The sequence below is a fragment of the Ambystoma mexicanum genome, chromosome 9 (genome assembly GCF_040938575.1).
Source record: "Ambystoma mexicanum isolate Mex_15411 chromosome 9, UKY_AmexF1_1, whole genome shotgun sequence".
Lineage (NCBI taxonomy): Eukaryota > Metazoa > Chordata > Amphibia > Caudata > Ambystomatidae > Ambystoma > Ambystoma mexicanum.
The window spans coordinates 447,499,403-447,515,876 of record NC_090931.1 but is presented as its reverse complement, the minus strand read 5'-3'; the positions used below and the strand labels follow the sequence as shown (position 1 = coordinate 447,515,876).

General features: G+C 51.5%; 1 long non-coding RNA gene across 1 annotated transcript in view; it reads left to right on the top strand.

Moving 5' to 3' along the window:
• Positions 1 to 14,571, top strand: part of LOC138488164 (uncharacterized) — a 142,577-nt gene extending 128,006 nt beyond the window's left edge. Inside the window, exon 3 of the long non-coding RNA XR_011274597.1 lies at positions 13,681 to 14,571. This is a non-coding gene — a long non-coding RNA (uncharacterized lncRNA). The remainder of the gene's footprint in view (positions 1 to 13,680) is intronic.
• Positions 14,572 to 16,474: the final 1,903 nt, after the last annotated feature.

The following is a 16,474-nucleotide window of genomic DNA, read 5'->3' as shown; positions in this document are numbered from 1 at the left end:
ACGCCTGCGCGAGTCACGTCACAGAAGCGCATAGCGCTAAGGGCCTTTGGTCCAATGAAACCGCGTACGTGTGCTGACGCGCAAAGGGCCTTTCCTCGAATTACACACTGACGTGTAAGATTTTCACATGCCAAATCACTCTGTATCAAGCTGGCCACGCAACAACACACGGAAGACCACGCTCCTGCCCAGAAGGCCGAAATACTGCCCCCCAGAACCCCGAGCACGCTGCCATCTGCTGCTGCCTGACTGCCTGCTGCCTACGTGCCCTGCTATTTGCTGCCTGCACGTCAGAACCAAAGACTCCCGACTGGGATACCATCGCTCCACAGCCCAGCCCCAGGACCCAGTTGCCCACCCACTCCTGCCTCTGGGGTTGCCATGTCGGGCACAACACCATCTGGCACCACTGGCAACCCCCAGCCAGAGAGGCAGAGGACCACCAGCTTCAGTGCCAGGGAAGTTGGTGTCCTGGTGGAGCAAGTCCTGGGGCAGTATGATGCCCTCTTTGGAAGTTCGCGCACCGATAATGAAGGACGGACCAGGATCTGGATGGACATCATGACTGCCATCAATGCCGAGGGGGTGGCAGTCCGCGACTTACAACATGTCGAGAAGCGCTGGGAGGACTTCAGGTCCAGGACCCTCAACAAGGCCCGGTGCCTCTTGAAGGCAGCGGATGCCAAGGGGCGCCGGGGCCACCTGTCCGAACACCAAATGAGGGTCCTGGAACACATATGCCCTGCGCTCCAGGTCCTTGAGAGGCAGACCCATCTGGAGTCGAACAGTAAGTGTACATGCATACTGATTGGACGCTGTGCATGTGGTGGTGTGCCAGTAGTGTGCAGGTTGCACATGTGTTTTCGTAGGGCCATGAAGGGATGTGTATGAACAGGGGCGTGAGGCTGCCACATGTGAGTCCTCTTAGGTGTGAGACACATCGATGGTGTATGTGTTGGTAAGCATGCTGTGCAAATGCAGGTGTGGGAGCACACACGTTTGATTTTCTGTGTATGTACGTTGGCATGGTTGTGGTGTCACACATGGATGGTGGTCCCTGCTGCATGTATCTGCACTGTGTACATGTGCATGTGTGTGTATTTGACAAGTGTGCAACTGTGATGCAACATGGATGCACGTGACACTGATATGTAGAAGGCTGAATGCCAGATGTGACATGTATGGCGATCGCATCACTGCGACAGTTGGAGGAGATGTAGACATGCATGTAAGTGTGGTGGTGTGTGTGCATGTCTATAGCACTCCCTGTGTTTCATGTGATGTCAGGCTCACCTTCAGCTGTTCATGCTGTTGTATGTGTATGGATGGTGCTGCCTGGTGCAATATTGCTGTGGAAATGCTCATGTGTGTGAGTTGAAATGACATGTGTGTCGTGGAGTGTGATGCCATGTCTGAAGTTTGACACTGCCACTCATGTGCAACTGTCATGTGTGTATCAGTCCATTGTACAGTGCCTTGATGTCTGTGTTTTATCTCTCCCTGTCTGCAGTGTCAACTGATGAAGAGGGCAGAGAGGGTGCTGTGGAGCACAGCGGCAGGGATCGCACCACCAGCTGGAGACGCAAGGCCCGGCTCCCCTCCCAGATTGTCATCTCGTCGGGGAGTGAGGAGTCTGGTGCCACGTCCCAGGCCGCAGCTGCCGAGGGTAGGTCCAAGAGGCAGAGGTCGGAGGTGGACTCCTCGGCAGCAGAAGGGGCAGCTGAGACCCCACAGGGTCCAACGGAGGAAGATGGCACAGAGTCATCCAGGTTGGTGGGGGGTTTGGTGGAGGAGGAGGCCGCGGAAGGGACACACATGGGGTCTGGAGGTGGAGATTCCACTGGTGCTAGTGGTGCAGTGCAGGGGCAGGGACAGGAGGCAGCACAGGCTGCCGCAGAGGTGCCTGTGTGCAATCCTGTCCCTGATTCTGTCACTGCATCATCTGGCACCAGCAGGGATGCCTACGTCCAGAACCGTTTTCAGGGAGGGGATGAGCACACAACAACTGGCCTTCCTCTCCCTGCGGACGTGGCTATCCGGGACTGTGTTGAGCCTGTCCTGGCCGGGATAGCGTTGCGTCAACGTTGCATGCGAGGTGACCTGCGGTCTTTTCGCGAAGAGACTGCACGTCATCTCGGATGCCTCTTTGACCACGTTGACCTGCTGGGACGGGTCACCCTTGCTGGATTCCTCTGTGTGCTGGACCTTCTTGTGACCCCCTCCTCACCTGAACCCCCTACGCGCCAGTCGTCCTCCATGCCATCTTCCCACCCATGTATCACCTGGGTACCCTGTTGAGCTGCCTCTGACCCAGCAGCCAGGCTGGTGGAGGACACATCCCTGCCACAGTCGGGAGTCGGACGTCCAGCAGGGGTAGCCACCACGACAACTGCACCCCAGCCAGAGGAAGACGTGCAGGCAGCAAGAGCCAGGGCGCAGGCACAGCAGCAGCAACAACATGGTGGGAGCAATGATGGCTCGGGGCCTTCAACATCGGAGGGGCAGGCATCGGCCAGAGGGCAGGAGGACCCAGGATTTCAAGTGTCTTCCGTGTAGCAGCGGTTGGGCCACGCCATAGATGCAGAGCGGCAGCGGGCGGAAGAGGCACGGCTCACAATGGTCAGGGCGGAGAACTCCATACGGAGGGCACTGAGGCGGGCCGAGTGCCTCGAGGCAATTCGCAGGGAGTTGGAGGTGAACATGTCGTCGTCCCTGCGAACCCTCGGGCCATGGAAGAGGACCGCCTCCAGGACATTGAGCGGGAGTTCGATGATGCCCTGGCCCGGGACATCAAAAAGTGAGCCGTCGGACTAGCCCGCTGCCATTGTAAATAGTTTTTAGAGTTAGGTTTCCTTTTCCTTTTTCTTTGATTTGTGGTGAAAGGACTATGCCACACACATTTGTATATAGTTTTTTTATTAGGTGGTTTATTAGGTAGGTTTCATTTCTTTCGTTGGGCTCATGGTCCCTTGACAATGGATTCTACATAGTTGGACAATGGATTATTTTGACCTTTTTCATTTGATTTCACCATGGATCAATGGATTTTTCTTTTTACGTTTCCTTTGGATTTGCGTTGTTGGAGGGAAGAGTTTTGACTATTTTTCTTTCGGATTTGTTTGGATTGGTTATACTTTTCATTTACTCATCTTTTGCACATGCTTTTCATTTCATGTTTGCTGTTTTTTTATGCGTTCATGTCATTGATTTTTTTTTGTACATAATACATTTTCATATTTTAGTTCCATGTGTGGGATTCGCTCATTGGGTTGATGCATGTGAAAATGTGGGTTTATACAATCAATGCCAACCAGTGTGTGGGTGTGACGGACATGTGTTGATGTACATAGTTGACTATTGGTTTGTGTCTTGTGATAGGCATGTCAGTGTGGGGTGGATTGGGAAATCATTGCGTCTCAAGAATGGGGTGGCGTGCTGTGGTATTTTGGTGTGGAAGTGGGACATGATTGTGCATATGTATTTCATGTAGGGGGGACATGAGTGGGGGCCTGCTGGCAGGTGCCCCTGACTGCTGGGGGGTGGGGGTGCTGGGGGACATGAGTGGGACATGAGTGGGGGCCTGCTGGCAGGTGCCCCTGACTGCTGGTGGGTGGGGGTGCTGGTGGACATGAGTGGGACATGAGTGGGGGCCTGCTGGCAGGTGCCGCTGACTGCTGGGGGGTGGGGGTGCTGGTAGACATGGGTGGGACATGGGTGGGACATGAGTAGTGGCCTGCTGGCAGGTGCCCCTGACTGCTGGGGGATGGGGTGCTGGGGGTCATGAGTGGGGGCCTGCTGGCAGGTGCTCCTGACTGCTGGGGGACATGAGTGGGACATGAGTTGGGGGCCTGCTGGAAGGTGCCCCTGACTGCTGGGGGGTGAGGGTGCTGGGGGACATGAGTGGGGGCCTGCTGGCAGGTGCCCCTGACTGCTGGGGGGTGGGGGTGCTGGGGGACATGAGTGGGACATGAGGGGGACATGAGTGGGGGCCTGCTGGCAGGTGCCCCTGACTGCTGGGGGTGGGGGTGCTGGGGGACATGAGTGGGCGCCTGCTGGCAGGTGCCCCTGACTTCTGGGGGTTGGGGGTGCTGGGGGACATGAGTGGGGGCCTGCTGGCAGGTGCCCCTGACTGCTGGGGGGTGGGGGTGCTAGGGGACATGAGTGGGGGCTTGCTGGCAGGTGCCCCTGACTGCTGGGGGGTGGGGGTGCTGGTGGACATGAGTGGGACATGAGTGGGGGCCTGCTGGCAGGTGCCCCTGACTGCTGGGGTGTGGGGGCGCTGGTGGACATGAGTGGGGGCCTGCTGGCAGGTGCCCCTGACTGCTGGGGGACATGAGTGGGGGCCTGCTGGCAGGTGCCCCTGACTGCTGGGGGGTGGGGGACATGAGTGGGACATGAGTGGGGGCCTGCTGGCAGGTGCCCCTGACTGCTGGGGGGTGGGGGTGCTGGGGTACATGAGTGGGGGCCTGCTGGCAGGTGCCCCTGACTGCTGGGGGTCAGGGGTGCTGGGGGACATGAGTGGGGGCCTGCTGGCAGGTGCCCCTGACTGCTGGGGGTGCTGGGGGACATGAGTGGGACATGAGTGGGGGCCTGCTGGCAGGTGCCCCAGACTGCTGGGGGGGTGGCATGCTGGGGGACATGAATGGGGGCCTGCTGGCAGGTGCCCCTGACTGCTGGGCGGTGGGGCTGCTGGGGGACATGAGTGGGACATGAGTGGGGGCCTGCTGGCAGGTGCCCCTGACTGCTGGGGGTGCTGGGGGACATGAGTGGGGGCCTGCTGGCAGGTGCCCCTGACTGCTGGGGGGTGGGGGTGCTAGGGGACATGAGTGGGGGCTTGCTGGCAGGTGCCCCTGACTGCTGGGGGGTGGGGGTGCTGGTGGACATGAGTGGGACATGAGTGGGGGCCTGCTGGCAGGTGCCCCTGACTGCTGGGGTGTGGGGGCGCTGGTGGACATGAGTGGGGGCCTGCTGGCAGGTGCCCCTGACTGCTGGGGGACATGAGTGGGGGCCTGCTGGCAGGTGCCCCTGACTGCTGGGGGGTGGGGGACATGAGTGGGACATGAGTGGGGGCCTGCTGGCAGGTGCCCCTGACTGCTGGGGGGTGGGGGTGCTGGGGTACATGAGTGGGGGCCTGCTGGCAGGTGCCCCTGACTGCTGGGGGTCAGGGGTGCTGGGGGACATGAGTGGGGGCCTGCTGGCAGGTGCCCCTGACTGCTGGGGGTGCTGGGGGACATGAGTGGGACATGAGTGGGGGCCTGCTGGCAGGTGCCCCAGACTGCTGGGGGGGTGGCATGCTGGGGGACATGAATGGGGGCCTGCTGGCAGGTGCCCCTGACTGCTGGGCGGTGGGGCTGCTGGGGGACATGAGTGGGGGCCTGCTTGCAGGTGTCCCTGCCTGCTGGAGGTGGGGTGCGGGGGACATGAGTGGGGGCCTGCTGGCAGCTATCCCTGACTGCTGGGGGGTGCTGGGGACATGAGTGGGGGCCTGCTGGAAGGTGCCCCTGACTGCTGGGCAGTGGGGGTGCTGGGGGACATGAGTGGGGGCCTGCTGACAGGTGTCCCTGACTGCTGGGGGTTGAGGGTGCTGGGGGACATGAGTGGGGGCTGCTGGCAGGTGCCCCTGACTGCTGGGGGGTGGGAGTCCTGGGGGACATGAGTGGGGGCCTGCAGGCAGGTGCCCCTGACTGCTGGGGGGTGGGGGTGCTGGGGGACATGAGTGGGGCTTGCTGGCAGGTGCCCCTGACTGCTGGGGGGTGGGGGTGCGGGGGGACATGAGTGGGACATGAGTGGGTGCCTGCTGGAAGGTGCCCCTGACTGCTGGGGGGTCGGGGTGCTGGGGGACATGAGTGGGGGCCTGCTGGCAGGTGCCCCTGACTGCTGGGGGGTCGGGGTGCTGGGGGACATGAGTGGGGGCCTGCTGGCAGGTGCCCCTGACTGCTGCGGAGTGGGGGTGCTGGGGGACATGAGTGGGGGCCTGCTGGCGGGTGCCCCTGACTACTGGGGGTGGGGGTGCTGGTGGACATGAGTGGGACATGAGTGGGGGCCTGCTGGCAGGTGCCCCTGACTGCTGGGGTTGGGGGTGCTGGGGGGCATGAGTGGGGGCCTGCTGGCAGGTGCCCCAGACTGCTGGGGGACATGAGTTGGTGATCACTAGTGCAAGGTGACATGTGGCCTGGCTGGGGGGCATGCCCATGGTGGATGGACTGGCTGCAACACATGACCAAGGGTGCAGGGTAGTCCCCTGTGGTGTGGGCTGCCTGCAGGGGCCGTGGAGGGGGTATACACCTGAAATACACGTACTTCGCTCCAATCGCGTGTGAAACTTCCCGTGCACCCCCGTAATACACGTACCCCGCTCGCACTGGGCCAATTGTGTATGAAACTTCCCGCACACCCCCGTAATACACGTACCTCGCTCGCACTGGGCCAATCGCGTTTAAAACTTACCGCGCACCCCAGTAATACACGTACCCCACTCGCACAGGGCCTATCGCGTGTGAAACTTCCCACGCACCCCCGAAATACACGTGCCCTGCTCCAATCGCGTATGAAAGTTCCTGTGAACCCCTGTAATACACGTACCCTGCTCCAATCGCATGTGAAACTTCCCACGCACCCCAGTTATACACGTACCCCACTCCAATCGCGTGTGAAACTTCCCGCGAAACCCAGTTATACATGTACCCCGCTCCAATCGCGTGTGAAACTTCCAGCGCACCCACGAAATACGCGTAGCCCGCTCCAATCACGTGTGAAACTTCCCGCGAACTCCCGAAATACACGTCCCCACTGGCACAGAGCCTATCGCGTGTGAAAGTTCCCGCGCACCCCAGTAATGCACGTACCCCACTCGCACAGGGCCTATCGCGTGTGAAACTTCCCGCGCACCCCTGAAATACACGTACTTCGCTCCAATCGCGTGTGAAACTTTTCGCGAACCCCAGTTATACACGTACCCCGCTCAAATCGCATGTGAAACTTCCAGCGCACCCACGAAATACACGTACCCCGCTCCAATCGCGTGTGAAACTTCCCGCGAACCCCAGTTATACACGTACCCCGCTCCAATCGCGTGCAAGACTCCTCGTGCAGCGGGTTATGTGTATTCGGAGGGGTGCGCCGAGAGGTTTACAGGCGTTTTCGTGGTTGGGGGCCTGTGCGCCATGTACGGGGATTTGTGCGCTGTGCATGGCGCACGAGGAGGGGTTGGCGGCGTAACTGGCTCTGCTGCAGGGTCGCTGCGCCACTCGGCGCCACGGCTGGTTTGGAAGCTAAAATCCATGAATATTCTGTGTGCGGAAATGGATTTTAGTGCACGCGGCTGGTGCAGAAAGTCGCACGCGCACACTGTGCGCCAGCCGCGTGCGCCACTTGTGCCCTGAATTCTATGAATTACCCTGTATATCGACAGACATATACTGCGAAGGAACAAGCACACCACTTTAGAGAATATGGCATTGAATGTAATACCATCCGTATATGCTACACCTTCCTTTTCAACCCCACGGTTGCACTCTCTTTAATCACGCCATGCTAAACACTAGGGGCACAAAAGTAGTTTGGCATTTCTCTCTATGAAATATTAATTTCAATTTAGATCTAGTTTACACCCCACCACGAAGTTTAGATGTTTGGATAACAAATGTGGGATGCCAGTGGCCATGCTGTCTGGGTTTTCACACTGCACTTTGGCTGTACACTGATGCACTTTCGTTGACTTTCTAAGTACCAAATGATGCTAATCATTTAGCTCATGTGTCTCTCTGATTTTTGTTTTGTTCTTCCTGCCACCCTTTTATGCTCCACTATCAATGAAACAATTGTCGGGTATGTAAATATTTTTTCATACTAATATATATGTTGAAACTGAATTGTACTCAATATGCCAATACTTTTTGAATTTCTGTTACAATATGCACACTTTTGGTGATGTATCTATTTCACTTTGGGGATGAATGTGACAGTCTTAAAAACGACTGCTTGTCGAAACACGTGTCGACTTCCATCTTTCTATATTGAACCTATTAAAACAATTACAACATACGAATTGCATTTATATCATTGATTATATATTAACAGTAACTGTGATCAATTTATTTTCAAGGGCAGAGTACGTCATGCCAATCATGTACTATTGAAATTGTGTAATCTGTAGGTGCTTATGGGTGCACTCACTTCCTGATTTTTGGCAAAGCAACCAGCCCCAAACCACTGGTACAGTGAGCACAGCACACCCTTCAGGGACCATTAACCATACCTTTACATTTAGTGACCATTCTGTTTTTTGGACCCACCAGAGTGCTAGCTGAGGACCACTCACATTTCTAATATGGCAGATTATCTGCTTAAATTCAAGTAAGATCAAGCTTCCCTCTTTGCTACAAGAGGGAGCATGGATACTGCATTTAGAAACAGTCTCAACACACCTGAACATTAAGACAGAAGTTCATATGACTGGAGAGACTTTCACACAAGGAAATCAATAAATATTGGGATGTTGGGAAATAGCTTCTCTTACCAATTATTTGGATAATAGTAACATTCCTAGGGGACTGAGAATTCAAATTTTCCCCCACTTTGATATTTCAGACGATAAGGACTTAAATCAAGGCTCCAAGAACATGCTGGAACTCCTGATCACCCATGCTAAGAGAGAACATAAAAGGGTTACTGACCAAATTGAGCTTTTGAGACAGGAGATCACTCAAATGAGCAATCCTGAAGCTACTAAACCGAAAAAACTATGATAAATTGAATGAATTATTGAGGGAACAGCAAGATGAAATTAAGTTAAGAAAGTGTAGAACGTTTTTAGAGATGACAAAGACTATCGCCAAGATAGGGTATATACGTTACAGGCCCAGTATGATGATATTACCTTCAAATCACGAGAGAACACTCCTAACACTACTCCGGGCAGCTCAGATCTAGACTCAGAAGAAGAAGTAACCAATAGTTCAGGAACCACTATTACCCCAGGTAATGGTTTTTTAGACCAGATAAGGGGACACAAAAAAGTTACACAAAGAACTCTCAAACAAGTCTGATTTTCAATCCCTCCTATACTAAATACTACAATACCAACCGTCACACCAGGAGCGGGAAGGGGGGGCGGAAGCTCAGACGAAGATGCCGGACGCAGAGAAATTCTGACCAGGTTGAACTTCAAGAAGCACCAGGGCAAATAACGAATAGCAATTTAGTAGTTAACCGATCAGATAATATCTTGTTGAGGTCTGAATTATCGGTTCTCAATAAAGGACTCTCTTATGTACCCAGTTCTGATACTAATTTTGTTTTTTTCCAGATTTATTTATTTAAATTTGTCAGGAAATTAAAATTAAAAACATTTTTTCAACAAAAGTCAAGAACTATCATCTTAAACCACCTCTGAATCCCCTTAGCTCTCTCACCATGCAAGATATTGAGGATACTCGTGTTCTGTTGTCCCTTGACGTGGGCAATCCTCCAGACCAGTCAACGATATGCACAGATCTAGGTATTCACGAGAGAATGTTGAAATTAGAGGAACTCATACCCAAATCTAAATTCACACCTTATCTTGGCACAGATGATGTAATTGAGACATTTCATCATGCAGTGATACAAGATATCCATGTATATATGGATAAGAATAATCACAAGAGAGGTAGGCGATTTTCTAACTTGAGCAAAGAGGAACAACTCTCCCTCAATCCACTAGCCAATGACCATACTTTCGTCATCAAAGAAGCAGACAAAGGCGGCAACGTTGTCATCCTCAACAAACAGGATTACATCGCTATGGGCAACAAACATTTAGCTGCTCCCAACTGTAAGAGTCATACTTCAATCCCACCAAGAACATTGTTGGAGATGTATTGCAATGATTAATGAATGGCACCATTCGGGTTATCTGACAGATGAGGAAAGAAATATTTGTGCATCACTGAGCCAACTGTTCCCACAATGTACTTCGTGCCCAAAATCCACAAGACCTATGAGACGCTTCCAGAAGTGAGACCCATTATGAGTGGGATTGGGTGGGCAACAGAGGGAATATCACAATATCTGGACAATGCTTTGAAGAGACACGTACTAATAATGCCATCATATATTAGGGATACCACACATGTTTTACAGATTCTTTCAAGTTTACAATGGCAGGCACATTTTTTGTTAGTGTCTCTGGATGTGACAGCACTGCACACTAGTATCAACCACAATCTTGCAATAGCTACAGTGGACTATACCTTTTGTAACGAATCAGCATCACATTGCACACACAATAAAATGTTAAAGATGTTCCTCAAATTCACTCTTAACAACAATGTTTTTCTATTTAACCGAGTATACTATGCCCAGACTAAGGGAATTGCTATGGGTGCAAAGTATGCCCCCTCGCTTGCCAATCTTTTCATGGCTTAGTTTGAAGAGACCCATATCACTCATAACAAGGACTTTTCCAACCATATTATCCTTTGTAAATGCTTCATTGATGACGTTTTAATGAACTGGTCTGGAACTAGGAAGGACTTTGAGAGATTTGTGATACATATTAATGCCAATTCTTTTGGTATAGCTTTTACAGGGCACTGCGATGACAAACATCATTGCGAATTTGCCGGTATAAAAACAAAATTACCGGCATGCCGTTGCTACCATGTCTGTGTAGCACTGCTGCCGAAATCAACGGTAGATTTCGAGTCAGCGTGGACCCGCATTCCAGCATGCCGGAAACGGTAACACCGGCATGCCTGTACCGGCCCCAAAACCCCCTATATCAGCATCCTCACTGATGCTAACTCCGGCTCCGAGAACACCATTTGTACCGGTATTACCGGTACCGGAAATAACGTCATCGCCGGAACAGGAAATGTACTGGCGGCCATTACAAAAACACAATCCATTGTAATCCTCAGTACACAGGTGTATGAGTGAAAAACTGAGCAGCTACCAACACCCAGAGACACTCAGAGAACCTGAACTCAAAATACTTGCCGAAACCCTGGTTGAGCACTCAGATTAAGTGTTTTGCACCGATCTGCGGCGCCAAACGCAAATCTGTAAGAAGCCAATATGGGAGGAGGTTGCCCGTAAAGTTTTGGCAGTGGGGACAACACCCCGCACTGTGCGAGACTGCAAGAAGAGGTGGGACGACCTACGTCTCTGTGTGCGCAACCTCGTTGCCACACAGCGCACCAAGCATGGCCACAGGAGGGGGACCAACATTCCCTATCAAACTGCAGGCGTGGGAGGAAATGTGCAGTGCCATCCTGCACATGGAGGCGATAGAGGGAGTTGGAGAAGCAGAGGCGGGAGATGTGACATCTGCTGATGCCGGTGAGTCCCCGTAAACCCAATGTCACTTCACACACCTTGTAGCCCCAATGCAAATGGCTAAGTCAATATATCAAGTTTGTGGAACTTTATCCCTGCTGCCATTCCACCCACCATCAACCTCGTTGCACACATGCACAATGTATTTGCCTGCAACCTGAAAACAAACACCACTGACAAATCCCACATGTTCCCTGTATCGGCCATACAAGTAGCATCTGCATGCACACAGACACACATCACCCAGACAATGCCCAACTGCTGTCATCACCGCCGTGGTACCACATGCCCAAAGCCATGTCATGACAAGATGCACACATCAATGACACATGTGGCACACTTGTCACACCCACCATGTCCCATCATGCTGAATCACCATAAACGTAGCATCAGCCATAGGCAGCAGTCACAAGCGAAACACATCCGTTTCACAATCAAACACAACATGTCACACAGCTCGTGTGGCATGGCCATAAAACCTACTACTGTAAACACCACTACCCCAGTCAACAGACTCTGCGGACACCAGGGCCCCACAACAAACATGCACCCACTCTGAATCCCCCACACATGCATGTGTGCACCATGCCATGCCCTCCACCATGTCCATGTAAAGCACATGGTTCTGAAAGTACCAACATTGATGTAATTGTGTTGTTATTACTTAATGAATGCGGGAGTAGATATCCATTCAATAATCTTCTCGCGTTAATACACACCTTGAAACTACTAACTGATAGAAGGGATTTGAGTAAGGTTTGACTGCACAAATAAACCCCTTATTCAGGAGACGTGGTTCCAAAAGTGGTACTGTACATGGAAAATGTGACGTCAAACCAAATTGTACATTTAAATTATTACAAAAAGTATTGACTGACACAGATGTTATGTATTTAGCTTCACCAAACAATATGCACTAATAGTGTACTTGCGCACGCAATTCTCTCTCTACAGGGAGCGATGTGCATACTAATCAACTGGACGTAATTATTACTAAAAATAAACGGGGTTATCAGAAATGTAATAAACAATATGCACACCTAATCAACACAAATATTTGTATTCTTCAAAAGAAATACACTTAGCGCTCAGGTAGAATTAATTCACCAATATACATGCGAAATAGATTGGGGAACGACAGGCTTGTCACTTTTGGAAACACGTAATTTGTATCCCAAAAGATGGCGCGTAGTTCAGACTGTTGTGTAATAAGAAAGTAAGAACGGACTTCGGTGAGGATGGTTTCCATGACAATTGAACAACAACCGCTAATATACAATTGAGAAGCCATTTGGCACCTTGCATAGCAGCCGACGCACACGGACTTCAAGTATCAGAGAAGCACACACAGTAAGACCGTCTCCAAATTATAGCTTCTTTCATTTAATTTCGGAATCACAAGCTTGCAGGCATTCTCAGCAGAGCGCACGCATAGATTGAATGAAACACTGCATGAGTAGCATTACGGAAAGACTAGATTTGGCACATGCCGAACAATGTCAAACTCGAGCCATATGCTTATCTCCTCTGTCACATCAAATGAAGTGTTCTTAAATAATATAACATCTCTGAAGTTAAACTAATATTGAACACTTAGAGGATCACTAAGAGGATTATACAAAACATAAGTGGCAGACTAGAGCCCTAAATAGCATCCGTTTGAAAACTAATATTTACTGCTAGTTCGAAATTGCTGCGAAGACAGTTAATAATGTCCATTTTACTATACAGGGATTGAACCCAGTTATATTGCAAACCTCACCAACATAACAGTACAACAGGGACATATATTCTGAAGGTAAACAACCGACCAATTATGAACATATTTATGAATATGTATAATTATAGCAGACCGGGCTCAAGTCACTCCCACTAATTTAATTGTGTTCTCTTTTTTTCTTCTTTGCATCTCTCTATTTTTGTTTTATTTGTATCTCTTACCCATGAATCCTCCCCTTCACCATCCCCAACCTCTATATGCTCTTAATTTTCAAAGTTTAATATGTGAATTAACATTGAATTTGTAACTTTTCGTTTTTACTTTGTGTTGTATGGTTTAAATACACAATGCACATGAATACATTTCTCATTATATGATTACGTGCACAATTTTAACTATAAATGCCTAAATAACAACTTGTAATGACAGATTGACCTATACTATGTAACAAGCCGAGATTTGATAAAGGCTCATGAACAAGCCGAAACACATGTCATCACCAAGGGCGACCATAAATAAATATAATGTGTTAACACTATTTTGGCGCTGTCTGTTAGCTGACTATTCTTTTTACATAACATTGATGTCTGTCTGATGGATCCACACCCATCACTGATTCCCTGCCTCACTGTCCCCCACAGGCACAACATCTGACAATGACGGGGAAGAGGAAACCACATCCCGGGACATGAGGGCGTGGCCTGCCGCAGGGAAACCACCACCTTGAGCCAGGAAGCCAGCACATCCGCCACCTGATCAGAGCGTGCACCAGCAGGATGAACCTGTTTCCCCGGCCCCCTGCCAGCAGGATGAACCTGTTTTCCTGGCCCCCATCAGCACGATGAACCTGTTTCCCCGGCCCCCTGCAAGCAGGATAAAGCTGTTGCCCCGGCCCCACACCCAGCAGGATGAACCTGCACCACTTTTACAAGGGTTTGGAGCCAACAGCATTGTGGAGGGCAGTGTGCACAATATTACACAGCGACCCTAGCTATGGGGATGGTGCTGAATTCAGTCCCATGGGCCCTCTGAGCACACCACCCATACCACAACCTGGACTACGTAATGTACGTGACATTGAGGGGCGCCTCACCAGGATGGAGGAAAGGCAGCAGGCAATGAACGCAATTATGCAGCAATACCTTGCTGAGGCACAACTCATGATGCAGGACACGGCACGGAACACTGCACGAATACTGGGCAGAGCCACGGAGGGTTGTACCACCTGGCGAGGTGTGTGAGAGAGGACAGTGGTACCATCTCATCCCTGGTGCAGTCAATCAATGTGTTGGTTCAGGCAATTACCGTACAACGCCAAATCACCACGCCACTGGCCCCATCCTCGAGCACAACACCCTTGAGTTATATGCAAAGCAGCCCTTTGCCTTGTTCCCAGCGGCTCAATCACCCAGTAGAGGGACCCCCCCCCTCCTACTAACAGGGGGCGTAAATAGGTCAAGGTTCTTGTGCATGTGGGGAGGAAGTAGTTGAGGAGGGGGTTTAGGGATATTTGGGGAGGGGGTGTGACGATAGTTGGGGAGGGGATGTGGCGATATTTGGGGAGGGGGTGTGGGGAAAGTTGGGAGGAGGTGTGGGGTCAGTAGTACGGGATTGTAGTGGTAGGCAATGACAATCATATTTGTACATAGTTATTCATGTCACAATACACCTGGTGTTTCCAAAAAGCCTGACTGGGCATTGCTTATTCAGTGTGAGGGCATTTATTAATGTACAGTGTCCAGTGCCCACTGTGATCCATGTCCAGTGCCCAGTGTGATCCATGTCCAGTGCCGTGTCTGTAATAGTTCATCAAAAGTGGTGTCGAATTAATTCTTGCCATGTAGCATGTCCATCAGTGCCATTGTGGTGCTGTGAATTATCCCCATCTTCATCATCCTCGTCCTCAGCCTCTGGTGGCAGCATGTCCATGTCAGGGGGCAGAGGGATGTTGCGCCGGATGCACATGTTGTGCAACATGGCACATACCAGCACAATTTTGCCCACCTTCTCTGGGCCGTAAATGAGGTCTCCCCCAGATCTGCTGAGACAGCGAGCCTGGCCTTCAACAGGATGATTGAAGCTTAATTGGGTGAGGCTAGCAGGTCTCAATCATGTATTGATGGTAGTCAAGGATTGTTGCATTTTGCAAATTGGGACTAAAAGCATTCTACTTGAGGGTGTCCCTTAAGGAGACATGAGAAGCGTACTGACCAGTGGTGTACCTGTGAAATGTGTGTGCAGTCACAATTTGTTTCAGTGCAGCAGATAGTTTTATATCTGGCCGACCATCATGACTTGTGTATTTACTTTACTGTGTTTTTGAATGTCAATCATTGTCACCAATTTGTGGTGCGTTCTGGTACATGTAATTTGAGTTTTCTGCAGGCCCAAATACACCTATGCTGTTAACTGCCCCCCTCCCCCCAATTCAACACTCCTCATGGCCTTGTGGTTAGACTCACTCAGCAGCCAGGTTGCCGTTGCTGTTAACACTCCTCCCCCAATTCAACACTCTTCATGGCCTTGTGGTTAGACTCACCCAGCATCCAGGTTGCCTATGCGGTTAACTGCCCTCCCACCCAATTCAACACTGCTCATCAGCCAGGTTGCCTATGTTGTTACTTGCCCCCCCCCCCCAATTCAACACTCTTCGTGGCCTTTTGGTTAGACTCACCCAACAGCCAGGTTGCCTATGCTGCTAACTGCCCCCCCCCCAAAGCAACACTCATCATGGCCTTTTGGTTAGACTCACACAGCAGCCGGTTTGCCTATGCTGTTAACACTCCTCCCCCAATTCAACACTCTTCATGGCCTTGTGGTTAGACTCACCCAACTGCCAGGTTGCCTATGCTGTTAACTGCCCCCTCCCCCCAATTCAACACTCCTCATGGCCTTGTGGTTAGACTCACTCAGCAGCCAGGTTGCCGTTGCTGTTAACACTCCTCCCCCAATTCAACACTCTTCATGGCCTTGTGGTTAGACTCACCCAGCATCCAGGTTGCCTATGCGGTTAACTGCCCTCCCACCCAATTCAACACTGCTCATCAGCCAGGTTGCCTATGTTGTTACTTGCCCCCCCCCCCCAATTCAACACTCTTCGTGGCCTTTTGGTTAGACTCACCCAACAGCCAGGTTGCCTATGCTGCTAACTGCCCCCCCCCCAAAGCAACACTCATCATGGCCTTTTGGTTAGACTCACACAGCAGCCGGTTTGCCTATGCTGTTAACACTCCTCCCCCAATTCAACACTCTTCATGGCCTTGTGGTTAGACTCACCCAACTGCCAGGTTGCCTATGCTGTTAACTGCCCCCAACCCCCAAGCAACACTCCTCATGGCCTTTTGGTTAAACTCACACAGCAGCCAGGTTGCCTATGCAGTTAACTGCCCCCCAATTCAACACTCCTCATGGCCTTGTGGTTAGACTTATCCAGCA